The sequence below is a fragment of the Pteropus medius genome, unplaced genomic scaffold, assembly GCF_902729225.1.
Source record: "Pteropus medius unplaced genomic scaffold, Ma_sr-lr_union100, whole genome shotgun sequence".
Classification (NCBI taxonomy): Eukaryota; Metazoa; Chordata; class Mammalia; order Chiroptera; family Pteropodidae; genus Pteropus; species Pteropus medius.
In genome coordinates this window covers 2,691,816-2,710,189 of record NW_024340851.1, presented here as the reverse complement: position 1 = coordinate 2,710,189, position 18,374 = coordinate 2,691,816, and the positions used below count along the sequence as shown (strand labels likewise).

Below are 18,374 nucleotides of genomic sequence, written 5' to 3'. Positions count from 1 at the left end.
AGCTGCTAAGGGATCTTGTGACTAAAGGGAGGAAAAGGAACCCCTACTTCTCCGTCACTTCTTTCTACTTAAAAGGACTTTCTTTTTTTTTAACCAGATGAAAATGCTGTACTTGCCAGTCCAAAGTTCAGGGCTCATATCGTTATAGGGAAAGAACAGTTCTGAAAATGTCCCCCGATTCTAATAAATATTACGGGAGGAGTTTGCTGCTGTCACACATGAAGCATTTTCTTTTTTCCCTTTCTGAAAATTTCACATATGCCATATATCACCCATTCCTATAGGATAATTTTCAATTGTGTCTTCAAACAAGCCAGACTATTTTACATTAACTGTGGATGTTTATGTATTGTTGCATATCTATATGCAAGGTAGTTTTCTACATGTTTGGAGCAACATTCCTTAGTATATAATCCCAAACTCAATATAGTACCAACTTGCATTATTTTTTGTTTATTGAAATGTTAAGTGATTAAATGATTTGTAGAGTAATTGACACACATAGTAAACTGGGTCTTCTTTACTTAATAATTTTCTGTTCTAACCTAAACCCTTAACCAAAAGAAGTAGTTAATAGAAGCTGAACCTGATGAGACCTGAAAGGCTGTTTAAGCTGCATGTACTATTTACATTGAAGTATTCGAATTTGAAGGTTCACATTTTAAGTTTAGTGTTGGATTCTTAGGAATTTGGTTTCCTCACTCAGAGTTCAGCCATTGACCTCAGTGGACCTAGAATAGCATAAAATAGTCATAAACTTAAAGTAAGTTGGTTAGTTCTCAATTTGGCTATTATTTTACCCTTCAGAAAGAAATAACCACACAAGGTAATTGTGATATGATAGGTGTTTCTTTGGTCTTTATGCTTTAATACTTGATAAAACAAATACCATTAACTGAAAAGAAAAGATACATAAACCCTACACTATTCATTAACAAACAGTTTAGCAAAACAGCAGACTAACAGACTATTTTTACCTGTTCAAGTATAATATACATAACATTTAACATTTATTAAGCTATTACCATGTACTAAACACTTAACACACTTTACTTCATTTAATCTCTTTATTTTTATGGTGACATTGGTTAACAAAATCCAGTAAGTTTCAGATGTACAATTTAATAGTAAGATATTATGTGCTGTGTGTGTGTGTGTGTGTGTGTGTGTGTGTGTGTATATATATATATATATATATATATATATATATAGGTAAGAGGGTTGTATTGGGGTGTTCACCTACTAGTTGATTTCTTTCTGTCACTATATTATTCACCTCCCTTTACTCCCAACTACCTCCCCAATTTCCCCCACCTCCCCACCATCTGGTAACCACTGTCATTGTCCATGTCCAAGAGTCTCTGTTTGTCCTGTTTGATGCTTTTAGGTTTATATCCCACATATAAATTATATTATGTGGTTTTCAACTTTTTTTGTCTGCCTTATTTCACTTAGTATGATTACCTTAAGGTCCATCCACATTGTCGCAGCTGGCAGTATTTCACCTCTTCTTATCGCTGAGTGATATTCCATTGAATATATGTACCATAGCTTCTTTATCCAATCGTCTCTTATAGGACACTTTGGTTGCTTCCATATCCTGGCCACCATGAATATTGCTGCCATGAACGTCAGTGTGCAAATTTTTTTTTTTTGGATATGGGCTTTGAAGTCTTTGGAGTAAATACCCAGTAAAGGGATTGCTGGATCATATGGTAGATCAATTCTTAGTTTTTTGAGGAACCTCCATACTGTTTTCTGTACCAGTTTGCAGTCCCACCAGCATTGTATGAGAGTTCCTTTTTTTCCGCATCCTCTCCAACACTTGTTATTAGTCCTGTTGATAACAGCTATTATAACAGGTGTGAGATGGTATCTATCTCATTGTGGTATTGATTTGCATTCCCCTAATAGCTAGCAATGATGAGCATCTTTTCATATGTTTGTCGGCCATTTGTATATCTTCTTGGGAGAAGTGTCTGTTAAGGTCCTCTGCCCATTTTTTGATTGGATTGTTTGTTAACTCTGCTCTAATTTTGATGATTTATTTCCTTCTGCTGATTTTAGGCTTCAGTTGTTCTTCCTTTTCAAGTTTTTTTAAGATAAAGCATTATATTGTTTATTTGGGCTCATTCTTGTTTTTTGAGATAGGCCTGTATTGATATGAACTTTCCTGTTATTATCACGTTTGCCTTGTCCCAAAAGTTTTGATATGTTGTACTATCGTTATCATTTGTTTCTATATACTTCTGATCTGTCTTTTTATTTCTTCTCTGACCCAGTTATTCTTCAGTATCATGTTGTTTAATCTCCACATTATTTCTTGTACTTCCCGCTTTCTTTATACAGTTGATCTACAGCTTCAAAGCATTAGGATCACAGAATATGGTTGATATGATTTCAAACCTCTTATATTTGTTGAGGCTATCTCTGTGTCCAAGTATGCAGTCAGTCCTTGAGAATGTTCTATGTGCACTAGAGAAGAATGTATAAGCAGCTGTTTGGGGATGAAAGGATCTGTAAATATCAATTATGTCCAGTTGGTCTAATGTGTCATTTAAGGTTGTTATTTCCTTATTGATTTTCTGTTTGAATGATCTGTCCATATCCGACAGTGGGGTATTTAGGTCCCCTGTGATGATAGTGTTTTGGTCTGTTTCTCCCTTTAGTTCTGTTAGTAATTGCTTTATATATTTCAGGGCTCCCTGATGGGGAGCATAGATATTAATAAGTGTTATATCTTCTTGGTGTATGATTCACTTTGTCACTAATGAAGTGTCCCTCGGTATCTTTCTTTACCTTTTTTATTTTGAAGTCTATTTCATCTGATATTAATACCACTATTCCCACTTTTCTCTGAATACCATTTGCTTGAAATATCATTTCCCACCCTTTCACTTTGAGCCTCTATTTGTCTTCAGAACTGAGATGTGTCTTCTGGAGGCAGCATATGGTTGGGTTTTGTTTTTTGATCCAATCTGCAACTCTGTGCCTTTTTATTGGTGAGTTCAGTCAATTTACATTTATGGTGATTATTGAAATATGAAGTTTTCCTATAGCCATTTTATCTTTTGCTTTCTGATAGCTCAGTGTTTCCATCGCTTCCTTGTCCTTCTGTTTCTGATCTTTTTAATTTTGTTTGAGTTTTGTGGAGTTTCCCTCTGGACCTTATTGTTTTATGTTAAATACTTCAATTCTGAATCTTTGGCATGTGGTTACCAATATGAGTATGTAGAGGATAGTTATATATAGTAGTCATTTTCTTCTGCATGTGCCTTATCTCCATTCTCCTTTGCGAATTTGGATCTTTGAATTCTCTCCTTTTCAGTCATTGTTATCTCAGTTTGTCCCTATGTATGCTTAACGTTCATTACTACCTTGCAATAGCAAATCTCTTCTTATTGTTTAAGCTTATAATGCCCCATTCTTAATAAAGTTGCACTCCTCTACTTCTATCTACCTGCTAGTCACCTTACTCATAGTTATGTGTTTTTTGTCATTTTTTTAAGGTGAGCTGACCTATTTCATTATTTCCTTTAATGTAGGCCTCCTAGTGGAGAATTCACTCAATTTTTCTATGTCTGGAAAGGTCTGTATTTTTCCTTCATAACTAAAGGATAGCTTTGCTGGATATATTATTCTTGGCTGGTAGTCCCTTTCATTTAATATTTTGACTATTTGATTCCACTCTTTTCTGACTTGTAAGGTTTGTGCTGAGAAGTCCAAAGATAATCTAATCGATTTTCTTTTATAAATTACCATGTTCTTTTCCTTGGTTTCCCTAAAAATTCTTTCTTTATCATTGATTTTTGATAATTTTAATATAATATGTCTTGGAGAAGGCCTGTTTGGGTTGAGATAATTGGATGTTCTGTTGAGTTCTCGAATTCCTAGCTCCAGCTTGTTCCTTAGATTTGGAAAATTCTCATCAACTTTTTATCAGGAAATGCTTTCTAATCCCTGATCCCTTTTCTCCCCTTCGAGAATGCTCATTATTCTTGTTTCCTTTCCTTATGGTATCAGCTAATTCTTGTATTTCTTTTTCATTATTTTTCATTCTTTGGTTTCTCTCTTCTAGATTTCTGTCTTCGCTATCACTGATCCTTTCCTCCATTTGGTCAACTCTATTTCCCAAGCTTGCTGTTTCATTTTTCATCTCTTGCAATGTGTTCTTCGTCTCCAGAAATTCTATTTGGTTCTTTTTGAGGATTTCAATCTCCTTGGTGAAAAACTCATTCTACTGATCAATTTTTTTCATCAATTCTTGAAATTGTTGATGTGAATTATTTGGGATCTCACTGAAGTTTTTCAGAAGTACCATCCTGAATTCTCTGCCATTTAAGTCGCATATTTCAATGTCTTTAATCACATTTTTTGTTGATTTTTCTTTTTCTGAGCTGCCTTGTCACCTTGGTTGTTCATGGTGTTTAATAGAGTATGTCTCCACATGGGCATTAATGCAATTGTGTTCTGCTTTTTTTTTTTTTTCATAGAGAAGATTTATTATATAAAGATTCGTCTTTAGCCTGTTGCTAAGATGGTGTTGTTCTTTGGTTTCCAGAAGGTGGCATCTGAGCCTCTTGGATCCCTGCTTTATATGAAGTTTTAATAATGCCTTTTCTTTTTCTCATGAATATTCAATCACCATCGCTACCCTCAGTGTCAGTCCCTGTCTGTGTTAGGAAGTTTCCATAGCATTTGCTCAGATTCCCCTGGGGCTCTGCAGTGTTTGGTCTTAGAGGATATGGGGGAAGGGGCTCTCTGGGTTGGGGATGGGGACTGCGGCTCAGCCTCGCATTTTGCAACCACAGCTGATAATAATCGACTGTTGCTTCTCTGCTGTCCCCACTTTTCTGCTTTCTGCCCTGATCCCTGGGCACTGCTGCTGCATGGAGCTCACAGCTCTCTCAGGCAGGGCTGTTCAGGAAACCCACTGCACCTTCTCTCCTCCCTGTCCTCCTGCTGGGAGCTCCAGCTGTGAGAGACAGCCTTTTTGTTTCTCCCAGGCTACCACCTGACTCCAAGAGTTCTGACCTTGGTAGCTCTTATGCCCACATACCTTTCTCAGATGTGCTTGTGTGCAGGTTGGGTGTTTTTTATTGAGTTTTAGATGTTCAACTTATTATTGTTTCACAGAGAGAGATCTGGGGACATCTCTCACTCCGCCATGTTTCTGACATCACTTCTAAGTGCATCAATAATAATATTATACATGAATGGATAGGTTCCACTTCTGACATGAGAGCATGAAGAGCTTTGACCAGCTCCCCAGTAAAACTAGTGAAAATTATAAAATATAAGTAACCATTTAAAGTCTCCAATAATGGTCTTAATGGCATAAAACAAATGAAAAAAAGAAAACATGTATTCAAGAAAATTTACTAAAACTTTAAGAACAGTATAAGTCTATGGTATTTGAACCAAGACTCACTTCCCTCTTCTCCCACAAGCTTATCAAGATGGAAATTTCACAGCAGAGTAGAACAGCCAAGAATATAGGTTCCTTCTCCCCCTAGTTCTCAGTCAAAGGGCTATCTTTGTAGGTGGGACAAGACATAAGTGTTTTTCATACTTACCCCAACTACTTGTTACTGAGGCTAAGTTCTGATCCAATGCAGTGAAGGGGATTCCTTTTTTGCACAGCCCCCACTCATAGGACAAGGCTAGATCTTGTCCTATCAGCATTAGGGCTGATTGGAGTTCAATGTTGTAGTTAGCATTTTTCCTTGGCTCTTCCTCAAATGACAGGTGAAGAATCTCAGATCATTGAGATTTAATAGTTTTATTAAAAGTATATTTTAGAAAGACAATGCCTCAAGGAAGCCTGTGGGGAAAGACAAATTATGCCTCAAGGAGACACATTGTCCCAGTGCTGTAACCAACACAAAGGGGCTGAATAGCTACAAAAGGTCAAAAAGGCCACAAAAGACCACCAAAAAGGGAGGAGAGCCCAGAAGGGCCAAAAGGACCCAGAAGTGGGAATGTCTGCCTTATATTTGGGCCGTGATGAGTGGTTCCAAAGGCATTCCTAGGTGATTGGCAAATGAGGTCAACTTAATTGACACCTGATTGACTCTAGGCAATAACTTTGCCTAGTGCGCATATGCGTACCCAGAATTCTACTACCATTGGGGTGTTCTTTGGGCGGTCTCTAGGTTGGGCCTCTATTCCTTTGTTCCCCACTTGTTGCTCATGTCTGACTAGCTACCTAACAGTGGCACTGAGAATACGGGGGCCTTGATAACCCTTGCACCAGGTTGAGGCACAGGAGAAATATGCTGATAAATAAGGCAAAGAGACCTAGGCTTACTGCCCACCTCCTACACCGAGCACTCATCTTCAAAAGCAGAAATGTCAGAGAGAAGAATGCCATTTTCCTGGTCAAGTACCAGAGCTGTAGCTCAGAGATTTTACCCTAGAAGAGAATCAGGGCTTAGAAGAGAGAGCTCTGAGTCTTCCCTCAGAAGAACTTATTTGCAAGATTTATTGAAATTATAGACTAAACCCAAGGCTTAGTTTGTTGTAAAGAAATGAAGGGAGAAAAAAAAAAACTGAAAAGGGTTCTCAGATCAAAGCAAATCTCAAACCCTGAACTAAGGAAATATCTCTTCAAAGGAGCCCAAATTTGACTGAATCAGACTGTGAAGCAATTTATGTCCCATTGCATTTGTTGAGAACAACAGAGCAAACTGCGGGCAATTAGTAAAACCTAAAAGTTGAGAGTAGTCAAGAAAAGAGACAAGACCTGGAAGTGGGGGCCAGTCCCCAAAGCTGCTAAATATATTACCTAAAAAAATCTAGTTTCAAACAAAATTATGAGACATGCAAAGAAATAGGGAAGTATGAACCATACATTTAAAAAAAGGGGGCAACAGAAACTGCTTGTGAAAATGACTAGATGTTAGATTTAATAGACAAAATCTTCAAAGTAGCCATTGTAAATATGTTCAAAGAACTAAAGGAAACTATGCTTAAAGTAAAAAGAAAAAAAGTATGACATCAATGTTACATCAGATAGAGGCTATATATAAATAGAAATTATCACAAGAAAAAATGTGTAACTATGTATCGTGATGGATGTTAACTAGACTTATTGTAGTGATCAAAATATACACAAATACTGATTCATTACATTATACACATGAAACTAATATAATGTTATATGTCAATTACACCTCAATTTAAATAATTAACAAACTCGAAAAATGGATAGAAATTATGAACTCTGAAGAACAGAAAGAAAAATGAAGAAAGCCTCAGAGAAATATGGGACAATATTAAGAGTATCAATATATGTGTAATGGGAATATAAGGAAAGAAGAGTGAGAAAAAAAGAGCAGAAAAAAATAAGAAGAAATGATGGCTGCAAACTTCCCAAATTTATTGAAAAAATTAAACATGAAGGAACCTCAGTGAACTGCAAATAGGAAAAATGCAAATAAATGCACAAATAGTCATATTACAGTAAAAAATCCAAAAGTCAATGACATAGAGAAAGAGGAAAATGACAAAGAGAAAATCTTGAAAGCTGTAGAAGTAAATAGATTTCTACCTTACAAAGGAAAAATAAAAGCTAATTTCTCATCAGAAACAATGGAGGCCAGAAGGCAGTGGGATAACATATTCAATGTGCTCAAAAAAGAAAAAAAAAATCAAACGAGAATCCTATATAAAAGAAAGCAATCTTTTAAAATGATAGTGAAACAAAGACATGGCTAGATAAACAAAAAAATGAGAGAATTCGTTGCTTCTGACCCACATTGCAAAAAATATTAAAGGAAGTTATTCAGGCTGAAAGAAACTGAATCCAGACAGTAATTCAAATCCACACACCAAACAAAGAGCAATAATAAAAATACTGTGTGATTATAAAAGGCAGTAAAAATACATTATTTTCTTAAATTTTTAATTGTATAAAACAACGTGTATACAGTGTTATTATTTGACCTATAACATAACATATTTGCCAATAATAGCAACAAGAAGGTGAGTGAGAACAAAGTTTATTGGGCTAAACACATAATACCATATGATAACTCAGATCCATAGGAACAAATGCAGAGAACAAGAAGTGACAATCAGGTTAATATAACAAAATCTATAATTATTACTAGCTCTTCTTTCTTCTCGTACCTTTGTTAAAATATTAAATTATGTAATGATTATAATAATATATTGTTCGTATTGAAACATTTATAGATCATTTATAGATGTAATATGTTTAATACACCACAGAAGGTGGTGCCGGGGGGTGGGGGAGTAGAGTTATATAGGAGCAACATTCCTATATTTCTGCAGAATTAAGTTAGTATAAATCTTAAGCTAATTCTTACGAGTTACAATGTACATAGGAAGCTTCAGAACTACCACTAAAAAAACAACTAAAAAATATGGTTAAAAAAAATCCGTAAAGAAATTTAAATGCTGCATTAGAAAAGATTCACTTAATGCAAAAGAAAGAAGTAAAAGAGGGATAGAGGAACAAAAAGTGCAATACATATATAGAAAACAAAAAGTGAAGTGACAATTATTGGTGAAAATATAAATTGGTACAGTCACTATGGAAGACAATATGGAGATTCCTCAAAAAATTAAAAATAGAACTACCATACAACCCAGCAATTCCATTTCTGGGTATATGTCTGAAGGAAATCACTGTCTCATACAAATATCTGCACCTCCATGCTCATAGCAGTATTCACAATTGCCAAGACATGCAAATAACCTAACTGTCCCCTGATGGATGAATGGATAAAGAAAATGTGATTGATATATATGTATATATATGCACACATATGTTACGCAATGGGATATTATTCAGATATAAAAAATGAAATCCTGCTATTTGCAACAACGTGGATGAAACTTGGCATTTTACTAAGGGAAGTAAGTCAGATAGAGAAAGACAAATACTATATGATCTCACTAATATGTGGAATCTAAAAAAGCCAAACTCATTAAAACAGGAGAATGGTGGTTACCAGGGGCAAGGGAGTGGGGGAAATGGGGAGATGTTGGTCAAAGGGTAAAAACTTCTAGTTGTAAGAAAAATAAGTTCTGGGAATCTAATTGTTGTTATGTTGTTAAGTAATCATTTATTAAGTAAAGACCCAGGGTTTTGGATGGTGAGCCTCCATTCAACAGAACACTACAAGGGAGTTGAAATAAAGAAGTTTATTACACTCAAGTCCTGGAGGGAGTACACCATATGCTTCAAGGGGCCATATGGGAAGATCAAGGCAGGGTACAGTCAGAAAGAGAGAGACAGAGAGAAAATCAGCAGGACCTGGGACATGACTTTCTTAGGATCAAAGGTTGGAGTACTTTGGGGTTCCTAGACTGAAGCTGAATAAGTCAATTCAAACCAAAAAGAGAAGGTGTTTGGTTAGCTTTGCAAGGGTTTTGTCTTAGGGGAGCACAAGAGAAAGGTCCTAGAAGACAGAAGACAGTGAAGACTATTTATCATAAAAGCTTTGGGAGAGTCATATTAGGAACTTATATTTAGTTGTGACTCTGCAGGTTGTTATCCAAGGCATGTGCTCCTGGGAGGAGCTAGTGTCAGTTCAAGGAACCTGAAGACCACTTGGCCATACAAAATGAACGTCAAGGTAGCAGTATTGTGGAGCAGTTTAGCTAAATTCTCAACGCTAATGTACAACATTACGATACTGTATTGTACACTTGAAAGTTGCTAAGAGAGTACATCTTAAATGTTCTTACCATAACAACAAAAAATAATTATGTGAGGTAAAGGATGCATTAACTAACCTTGTGTGATAATAATTTCACAATATATATTTGTATCAAATCATCACATTATACACCTCAAACTTATTATATGTCAATCATATCTCAATAAATCTGAGGGAAAAAGTTAAATGACAAATGTAAATCCAATATATTAACAATATCATTAATATGAATGGATTAAACAATCCAATGAAAAGGCAACGTCAAACTAGATTTTAAAAAATATCCAACTGCATGAAGTCTATAGGTGAAACAGTTTTGATTCAAAGATATAAATAGATTAAAATTAAATCGATGGAAAAATATACATGCAAACAGCAACACAAGAAAGCTGGAGTGCCTCTACTCATATCAGAAGAAATAAAATTAAAAACAATAAATATATATATTAGAGATAAAGGTAGATATTTATGATAGAAGTTTTAATACATCAGGAGAAGATATAACAATTATAAACATATGTGTATTTAACAGCAGACTACCAAAATATATGAAGAAAACCTGACAGAAATAAAAGTATAAATAGACAATTCAATGATAATAGTTGAGAATTTCAATACCCTATTTTCAATAATGGATGAAACAACTGGGGAAAACATCAAGGAAATAGAAGACTTAATACTGTAAGACAACTAGACCCCACAGATGTCGACAGACGTTCCACCCAACAAGAGTAGAGTATACATTCTTCTCAAGTGCACATAGAATATTCTCTATGACAGATCATATTTTAGAACATAAAACAGACCTCAATCATTTTAAAAGGGTAAAAATAATACAAATTATGTTTTCTGACCACAACGAAATGAAATTAGAAGTCGGTAACAAAGAAAATTGGTAAACTTACAAATATGTGGAAATTAAACAGCACCCTCTTAAATAACCAAAGAAGAAGAAATAAAAGATGAATTTAAAAATAATTTTAGAGGAATTACAATGAAGACAAAACATAACAAAACTTATGAGATGCATCTAAATCAATGCTTAGAGGGAAATTTGAAGTTTTAAATGCCTATATTTAAAAAAAGCAAAAATTAACAACTTAAGTTTCTACCATAATACACTTGAAAAAGAAGAGCAAATGAAATACAAAATATACAAAGGAAGAGAATAATGAAAATTAAATTAAAAAATTAGTGAAATAGAGAATAAAAAATGATAGAAAAAACATCAATGAAAGCAAAAGTTGATAATATAAAACAATCAACAAGACAAAACTAGATAGGCTAACCAAGAAAAAAAGTGAAAGAAGACTCAAATTACTAAAATCAGGAATGAAAGACAAGACATTACTGCTGAGCTCACAGAACAAAAAGTACAAAAAACCTTCCAACAAATAAAGCTCAGGCCCAGTTTGCTTAGCTGGTAAATTCTAGCAAACATTTAAAGAATTAATGGCAATTTTTCACAAACTCTTCCAAAAAATAGAAAAGGAAATAAAACTTTGTAACTCATTCTATGAGGTATTGCCCTGGTATCAAAAGCAAACAGATCAAAAAAAAGAGAAAACTATAGATAATATCTATTATGAATATCGCGATGGTTAATTTTACCTGTCAACTTGACTAACCATGGATGTACAGATTAAACACTATTTCTGGGTTTGTCTGTGAGGGTGTTTCTGGATAAGATTAACATTTTAATTGGTCAGTAAAGTAGATTGCCTTCCCCATTGTGGATAGGCATCATCCAATCAATTGAGGACCTAAAAAGAACAAAAGGCAGAGGAAGGAGAAAATTACCTCCCCACCCCCATTTCACTACTTGAGCTGGGACAACTCATCTCTCACCTTATCCTGCCCTCAGACTGGGATTTAACCATTGGCTCCCTTGGTTCTCAGGGCTTCAGATTTAGAGTGAATTACGCCACTGACTTTCCTAGGTTTCCAGCTTGGAGGCAGCAGATCATGGGACCTCTCAAACCTTCATAATCATATGCGAGTCAATTCCTAGAGGAACAGAATTTTATGGACGAGTGTTCTGAATTGGTTCTGGGGTTTGGGGAATTGGCTCTCTAATATAATTAGATTTAAAGATGTTAATGAGCAAGGAGCTAGATAATTCTATATGTGATACTTTTCACCATTTTTAGAAAACTAACAAATATAATAATGTTGGTTGCTTGCTTCTAATATCATTGGACAGAACAGTGAAAGAAAAAGATGAACTCAGACATTCAAATTCACAGCTCAAGATCCACATAAGTGAATCTATGGCCATGCCACCCTGAACATGCCTGATCTCATCTGATCTCTGAAGCTAAGCAGGGTCGGGGCTGGTTAATACTTGGATGGGAGACTACCTAGGAATACCAGGTGCTGTAGGCTTTAAAAAATAAAAAAGTAAAAATTAAAAAAAAATTAAATTTTAAAAAAGATCTGCATAAATGGCCTAAGAGCTTCTCTATGTGCCTTGAAGAAGAGACCGTTATCTCTTGTAGCTGCAGGGCTGAAATTTCTGAAAATAAATGCAAAACCTTATGTTATGACTGCCTGAATTCTAATGCAAGTTGAACTCTCAGCCTCAAAGGGTATCTGCTGTTAAAGTGAGGACATGGATTGTGAAAGAATTAGATCCAATAAATTGGGATGAGGCCATGTAAAAACACCCTAATGTAGCTGTGGACATTAGGCCTCTAAATTCTCAATAATCAAATTTACCAGTGGAAGATACTCCCCACAACTAGTGGAAAGTGGCCTCCTTAATCCCCATGGAAACAGCCTTCCTATTTCCCTTGGCAACAGCATCTCCACCCTGATTGGTATCTTTCACCCATAGCATTATCAGCTTTTCCACTCATTTAAGGGGATTAAACATCCTTTGTCCAAGGAAATTGTAAAGGCCTCCCCTGAGGCAGTTGCTGTGCAAGAAAATGGTGATTCTTTTTAGGACACTCCCACCACCACTCTGCTTCTAGACTTATAACTACACTCAAGCTACAGCAGGCCCCTAAAAGGTGAGGTACGATGTGTGTCCCATGAGATGGTGTATGAGTTCTTAAGTTTTTTAATTCATACAAACAGAAATCCAGGGAACATGTGTGAGAACAGATATGAAAGGTATAGATAATGGTTAAAGGAACATAAGGTTGGAGCAGGTCAAATTTATTGACATAGGGTCGCTAAGCAGAAATTCTGTATTTAATGTTGCAGCTCTGTGAGTTATAAAGGGCTCTAGCAGTTTGGTTTGTTTTTTGGTAGGACTAAAAGGTATCCAGCATGTGTGAATTGAAGATGCTGGACATGCTTTGGTTTAATGTAGAGGGAGATATACAAAGGATTAGGAAGATTATAGTATTGGAGTGGATTTTTCATTGAAGACAAACTCACTCAAATTTTGGAGAGTCCAGAAGACATACTTTGTACCAGTACTGTAAGGCATAAATTTGTGAGGGGAGGCACAGCATTCTTGAAGAGCTCTGTGATTACTATTCTCTGTAGGCCAGACCTCACAGTAGGAACTGCAGTCACTGAATTAGAAAACCTAAAGATAATGGGAGTAATTGGATCCCCATATGGCAGAGGCCAAGTAGGGGCACTCAACCACCAAAGGCAATGTGGGCGTTGTTACTATAATGAATAGTAGAGTTAAAGCAGCAATCACAAAAAGATGACTTGCCCAGGCCTGTGGCATTGGCTAATTGCTCATGGTGTTCCTAAAAGTGAAAGAGATAGGAAGCTGTTCTGTAGGTTCAGGGTACCAAAGCTTGGGGTGCACGGTTCTGGCAACTGGAAGAATATGCGAGGAGCCATGGGCAGATGCTACATAGTTTTATTCAGACATAGCAAGACACAGCAAGACATAGGCACAGCTGCAGCTTCCCCACCAGTCTGCATAGGTGGGGCTGTTCTTATAACAAGGTGCATTATAGTGGCTTAAGGCCAGGTACTATAATCAATCACAATCTACAGGTTGTATAGGACACTGTATCTAAAGTTACATAGGATGCTGTATCTAAGGCTGCCCGGGAAACCCACAGCTTGCTGGGAGGGAGGCTGACTCCATCCATTTTGTCAGTCCCCTCACCCAACACTCCACTCCTTCATGGTTCCTCCTTTATCTAGCCATGGGTTTTGTTGATAGCCATGACAATAGGGTGGACCCTTGTACCCACATCCCACAGCAACAATATAGGGAGCAACAGCATGTCACCAAGACACAAGCCCCTACCCCAAGGATGGGGAGGACCCATCGCCATGTCGAGGAAAATATGGCCCATCACTCCTGTAGGGGGTCACCAGTTAGTTGTTGGATGACCTGTATCTCTTGGTTCAGCCCTCCTAAGGCTTGGGTGATATTTTTCTCATTGTCTGGGATGTATACACAGCATTGGGTGTGGAGGATCGTACAGGTTCCTCCTTGAGCTGCGGTTAAGATGTCTAAAGCCATCCGGTTTTGCAGCACTACCTTTCTTATTTGGTTTACTTCATTGATGAGCAGAATCAAGGTGGAACAGGTCTGATTCAGAGCCCAAGTTGTGTGGGTGGCCAAAGCAGTGACGTGTTTCAACCACAATGTCACCTGCAGCAGGCAGGAAAATGGCCAAGGGATAAAACTACCAAGGTGTCCACTTCATGCAAACATGGTGGGCATAATGAGCATCCCAATTGCTCGGTCATTTGGGCAAAGTCTTCCACACTTGGGCAAGGAGATACAGCCAACCCCAGGTACAATATCCGATCCATCTAGCTGTACATATGGCCACTCATGGTTCCCACACACCCAGAGATTACCTGGGGATAGAGGGAAAGTGGAAACCAGCCCCTGATGTTTCAATCTTGTCCTCTAGTGTGTGAGGGGAATAACAATTGTTACATTGGCACACAATGGCCGAGGCATCCAGCCTAGAGGGCGGGTACCATTTGGCCTCTCAATAAAATAGGGAACCATTTCCTTTATCTTGACTCCCTCACTCATTAACCAATTCCACCCAGTGTACACAGAGTACCCAGCCATGGCTTGCAGTGGTTGTGTCGATTCCGCATCATGCTATCTACTTGTCGTTGAGCATCCTTCCATCTCTCCTTCTGCCCTTAGGCAAGTATGTGTCAGGACCCCATTTCCTCAGGGCATCCCATGCTGTTTGGTTGGCAGCATGTATACACCAGGGTAATCCCGCAGAAGCACTGGAAGGAAAGTCGGTGCACACCCACAGTCGGAGACATTGGCGACTGTGGCATAGGTATATGCCCAGTCCACCACAGTATTGACACATACTTGCCTAAGGGCAGAAGGAGAGAAAAGAGAGTGGAACCAGAAGAGGTAATTCTCTCCCTATTGGTAAAATATAGGCCAATGTTTTATCTTTGGAGAGAACAGTAGCCACCACAGGTGGCCAACCAGGTCAGTGGTACTATACTGTCTCTTCCTATTTCTGCATCTGGCTGGGACACATGACATAGTCCTGGAGAGCTCACTATAGGCCAGAGTGAGAGAACAAATGTGCTTTTTAGAATACTCTCAGGTTGTTCATTTCCAAGAGTTCCTGGGTACTTGACAGTCACTTGTGGTGGACAGCTGGCCGTCACCCAAATTGTGACTGTTGAGTTGGCTGACAAGCCTTTTCCCCAGGGAGCAATCAGCCCAAGCTGCTGACAGTGTGGGGCTTGTATCTTCCATGGCCAAGACCATTGTCTTGTCTCCCCTGCTTGCAGGCAGGTGGGAGCAGGCAGCAAAACATTGCCATTCAACCCATGCCCAGGTTTTAATAATACTTCAGATGTGGTAACCTGTAATTAGATAGGAGCTGCAACCCAGTGCAGCAGAGCTTCTACTGGGGCCAGTCCTGTGGCTCAAGGTTTCTCATTCAGACTTCGTATCACTTCCCAAAACCAGGTGGCCCATGCCCTCAAACCCAGTGGGGTAGTAGAGACCTGCAAGTGTCTCTTCAACAACCCATTATAACGTTCAATTATCTCTGCAGCCTGGGGATTGTAAGAAGTATGCAAGTGCCAGTGGATATTCATCCATTTGGCCCAGGCTTGAACTTTATGTCTTGCAAAATGGGTGCCCCTATCACTTTCAATGACTAGGAGTCGACCATAAGAGGCACACAAGCATGTCAACGCTTTAATAGTGTGCCTTTGGTCAGCGGCCACACAAGGTCAGGCAAAAAGCAATCCAGTAGTGGTGTCAACTGGAGTGAGCGCGTATACTGCACTCGGCCTTTGGCAATGGCCCAGTGTAATCTACTTGCCATCACATCAGAGGGATGTGCCCTCTGGGCACTTGACCAAACTCCCGTCGACATCGTCGGGGGTTTGGGGTGACCTGTGCACAGACGGGGCACCATTCACAAGCATTCTGTACCTGAGCCCATGTAATCGGTATGTCCTATTGTTTTCTCACAGACCATATGGTCTTAGCCCCCACATGTTGCAACTATCGATGCAATCAGTAGGCTACATCTGTAGCGGGGGCCCCTTCCAGCCACCTCATTTTGCCTAGAGCATCTGCTTCATCATTCTCCGGTGACACTAACAGGGCATGTCCAGTGACATGATAGTAACATCCTTGTCTTGACCTAAGTCCCACAAGTCTTGCCACATGGCTTGTCCCTACAGGGGTCAGTGTCCTACCATCCACTGTTAACACTTCCAAGTGGAGAGCCACAGGGCTAGACCCTTAAAGATAGCCCCGCTGTCTGTGCAGATTGTCAGCAAGCCATCTTCATGTGTTATCACCATTCATATGGCCTTAAGTTCTACCCATTGACTGCTTTGCCCTGTACCAATGTCAAATCATACATTGTCAGTGGCTGGCTGCACGTCTATGGCCACCCACCTTGCAGTGGGCCCTTGACTTGAGCCATCAGTATACCAAGCATTGTCTGGGACAGGGGACTTCCCTTCTTTAAATGGAGATGGCTCAGTGTCCATAGGCTCTTCTTGTGGTTTCTCTGTACCAGTCATAAACTCTATGGGTCCTAAGACCTACTGCAGTTCAGCTGTTAGTGGGCTGGTTGCCAACACACTTCTCTGCTCTAAGTATGCACCCTATTTGGTTAGGGTTGGTGTCTGTGCTACCCCAGTCTTGGAGAAAATGATCCAAGTACAGACCCACCCTTGTATTGGGGTATGTGGTCTATACTACCACCTTGGTAGTCCCAGTGATGGCTTCTGTTCCCTGTAGGGCCATATAGGCAGCAGCTAATTTTTTCTCTATCAGTGAGTACCTGCTCTCTGCTCTCTTCTAGAGCTGAGACCAAAACCCAATAGGTACTTATCTCCACTTGGAGAGCTGCCAGAGCCCCCAGACATAGCCCTCTTGGGTCAGGTGTACATTCAATTCAAATGGCCGTCCAGGGTCAATGACTCTCAGAGCCTGTGCCTGCTGGATAGCTCTTTTGGTTCCCAAAAAGGCCTTTTCTACCTATTCAGTCCAATCCCACATAGCTCCCTTTTCACTAAGGCATAAAGGAGGCGGGCCATTTGCACCAAAAGGGATATGAAGGCCCTCCAATACACCAGCAAGCCCACATAACTCTATAGTTCTTTTACTGTTGTCAGGAGTGGAAAGGCCTGGATTTTATTAATCACTGCCTCAGGAATAACTTTCATCTTACCCAACCAGATAACACCCACGAATTGGACAGATGAGCCAGGGCCCTTTATCTTGGCGTCATTCATGACCCAGCCACATGTTTTCAAGTGTTGCAGTAGCACTAGGGTGGCTTGCTCTAAATTTGAAAGGGAAGCAGAGGTTAACATGATATCATCAATATAATGCAACAACACAACAGTCGGCGGACAATGCCATTCAGCCAAGTCCTTTGCTACCAAACCATGACAGATGGTTGGGCTATGCAGGTATCCCTGGGATAGCACCAGGAATGTGCATTGTCATCCTTCCCACGTGAAGGCAAATTGCTCTTGACTGGTAGGAGCCAAGTCAATGGAGAAAAAGACGTTAGCCAAGTCCACTACATTATGGTATGTTCCCAATTGTACTGTTAATCTGTCCATGAGTTCATCGATGGAGAGCACTGCAGCATGCAATGGTAGCGTTACTTTGTTTAGCTCATGCTGGTCAACAATCATTCTCCAAGTGCCATCAAGCTTCTGGACAGGCCACACAGGGGTGTTGAAAGGGTTGTGTGTAGGGAGTACTATCTATGCCTTTTCTAATTCCTGAATAGTAACCCCAATCTCTGCATGGCTCCCCGGTAGGCGATATTGCTTGACATTCACCATCCTCCTTGGGGGTAGCACTTTTTTGGGGGGAATATAGAGTGTGTCCACACACCATAACTTTTACCACTTGCACCCTCAGGCAAAACTCCCCCGCCGAAAACTGCAAGCGCAGGCCTTGCAAAACATCCACCCCTAGGATGTATTCTGGGATCAGGGACACATATATCTTGTAGGTGCATAGAGGCATCCTCTCAATCCCTAGGGGTATAGTCACAGCTTTTCTCTTTATGATCTTGCCTCCGTAGCCATCAATGTACACTGCTAGCCCTGGGAATCTCTTTGGGTTGGCATGTATCAGGCTGCACTTGGCCCCAGTGTCTACCAATGCTAGCACGCATTGGAAATTTTGGGGGAAACCAGTGGATTGCAAGTTCCACATGTGGCCTCCAGTCCCTATTCATTCCTTCCAGAAGGGCACCTCAGCCTTCTCCC

The 18,374-nt window shown here is 39.2% G+C and overlaps 1 pseudogene; it reads left to right on the top strand.

Annotated features, from left to right (window-relative positions):
- Positions 1–11,958: 11,958 nt before the first annotated feature.
- On the top strand, positions 11,959–12,077 carry LOC120592104 (uncharacterized; annotated as a pseudogene).
- Positions 12,078–18,374: the final 6,297 nt, after the last annotated feature.